Genomic DNA, 2,708 nt, shown 5'->3' on the forward strand with positions numbered 1-2,708 from the left:
TGTGAGTTAACTCATTTTAATTTCTTGTTACCATATTAGCTTGCAGGAAAGTCCTTGTGACAGCAAGTTCTCCTAGGTATAGGACCAACAAAGTGGGGATAACAGTGGCTGGGGAAGCCAGCAGGTGGATGAGTTGGCTCCCTCCCAGTAGGAGCTGTTCCTCCTTCACTCAGTGATGTACATGGAAGTGTAGTAGCTCAGTGGCATCTCAGCTGCTATAGCACTGCCTGCCCAGTGGCCTGAAGAGCTGAGTGCAATGTGAGAAGTCACTAACAGGAAGGTGCAACAAAGAGTAAATTAAAGTAAAGAGAAGTAGTTACATGTGTTAGTCTGAAATCAGGCAGAAGGCAGAGTAGATTTGCCTTGATTTAGTTAATCTGTAAGGTGCAAATATGTTGCCTGAATTAAAGTTTAGCCACCCAGTCCTGGTTCTACCAACCTTTCTTCTAGTTCCAAGACATATAAAGATACTACATCTTAAACTCTGTTTAAAATCCATCAAATTTGCAGCCATATATACTCATTTACTGATATTTAACCCTCAAGACTATGCACTTGAGCTCTGCATTTTGCTTAAAGCAGTGTTTTGGGGTGGGGGGGAGAGGAATGGGGACAACAAACATTTTTGGGGGGAGTGTCACAAGTTAGCCCTACACCCTCCCCAATGCCATTCCCCCTGCTGCTCTGCTTCCTGCCCTATGTTCTCTGCCACAGATCGGTCACTCTTGCCTTAAAGCATGCCTACCTCTCCCTTTGCATCAAGCATACACTCATTTGGTCCATATCTACTGACTTCCCTTGACTATGTTGATTTAACCCTCCCCTTGACCAGAAGGATGGTGAGTAAAGGTAATGGGTTAAGGGCATGTAATGGGTTAAGCAAATAATGGGTTAAGGAAGTAGCATAACTAAGGGAGGGAGCAACTGGAGCAGCAGCCCCTGATGCTGACCTGAGGTAGAGAGGGAGGATGGAAGAAAAATATCAATTGCTGCTACAGCCCTACAGTCACACAGGTGGCATGGCAGCAGGCAGAGGTCACTGCTGCTTCCCTGCATTGAGGTCACTGCTGCTCCCCAGGCTCCTGGCTCCCTTGTTACACCTCTTAATTAAGGTTCAAATTCTGCTTCTGTTTTACACTTGTGTAAATTGCACAGGTTTGAAAGAAATTGTTTTGGGTGTGCAAAGTTATGAACAAGAATATAATTTAGCTTTCCTCTTGCATGAGGGGCAACATCATTTTCTTAAGGGGCAGAAGTTGTACAGAGTCAGCATATATTGTACTGAAATGAAATAGGATTTGGAACTTCTTGGTCTTTCTTCAGTAAGACCAAAGCAGGGTAGGAAACAGTTTGCTAATTTTAGGGATTTCCAGATATAGGTATAAAGTCTTGCCTTGATCATACTAGCATCAGTCAGAGTTAAACCTAGACATAGGTTCCCTAATAGTGGAAGGTCCAGCGATGACATTTTCAGCAGTCCATGGTGGCTGCAGCCTTCACTCCACTGTGGGTCACTTAGGCAGCCAAAGTAGTCTAAATGTGTGGTACTCGGGAGGGAGTAGGCAGGTCAATGGGAGGCTCAGCACATATATGATTCAGGCTTCTACGGAAATCAAAACTACCTTCTGCTGTTGAAACCTGCAGTATTTCTTTTGTTAGGGAGAATTCTGCCACACATAGGGGATAGGGGTTTGAATTAGAAGTCCTTTTTAGCCCCATTCTCAATCTGTTAATATATATTAGTGTTGGACACAGGGGTTGATCTCTCCAGCTGTGCAGAGATATTGGCACAGCAAGATGCACTTCTTCCTGGAAATGTGGGATGAATGGTAGCTCCTTGTGTTACACAGCTGGTCAGATATTTCGGTTACACAGGGAACTGATACTAGAGGGCTAGAATACAAGAGATAAAATCTTTCTGCCCTGGCCTCAGAAGCCACTTCCTTTGTTGCTTGATCTGTACGTGCTATCCAGGAATTGTGGGAAATAATTTAATTTTGTCTCCTGACTGCAAGCAGCAGCCTCAGCAACAGACACTGGAGAGCCAAAAGAAGGAAATGCCTCACAGTTAAAGAAAAAACCCAATGCATTGTTTACAAGGAGACTGTCAAGGATGGTGTGTCTTCAAATTTGACTTCCCAACCTTCATTTTCTGTTTTTTGGGTTTTTTTCCCAGCTCTGCCTTTCTGTTGCATTGTTGCCACCAAACATTAATGCACAATAATCTGATAATTGCTTCTGTATTACAGTTAGCTTCTCCTAAGAATACAGCTGAAAGTGAGCTGATTTGACCATATCCATGTATATAATTATTCACTGGCAACTCCAGCACTTTGCTTTAGCTGTGAGTTAGTCACCTAAGACTTAGAGAAACTAATCTGTGTGTATAGACCTATAGAGCAGTGGTCTCCAAAGTGGAGTGCGCAAGACAATCCACTGGGGTGCAGGAAGAAAATATTAGAACTTCTATTTCTATTTATTTTTTATCTAAAAAAATAAGAAAGAAATTAAGCTTTACTAATATTTACTATACGGATTGACACTGGCACCCTCACTCGATCCGTATGTCAGACAGTCACGTGTCACATATGGTACGTGAGTAGTACATGTATATAATTTATAAATAAATAAATATACATATATTGGGGGTGCGTACTCAAAAATTTTTTACTGATAGGGGTGTGTGATCAAAAAAGTTTGGAGACCAC

Source organism: Crocodylus porosus, unplaced genomic scaffold, assembly GCF_001723895.1.
Source record: "Crocodylus porosus isolate Cpor-Errol unplaced genomic scaffold, CroPor_comp1, whole genome shotgun sequence".
Taxonomy (NCBI): domain Eukaryota; kingdom Metazoa; phylum Chordata; order Crocodylia; family Crocodylidae; genus Crocodylus; species Crocodylus porosus.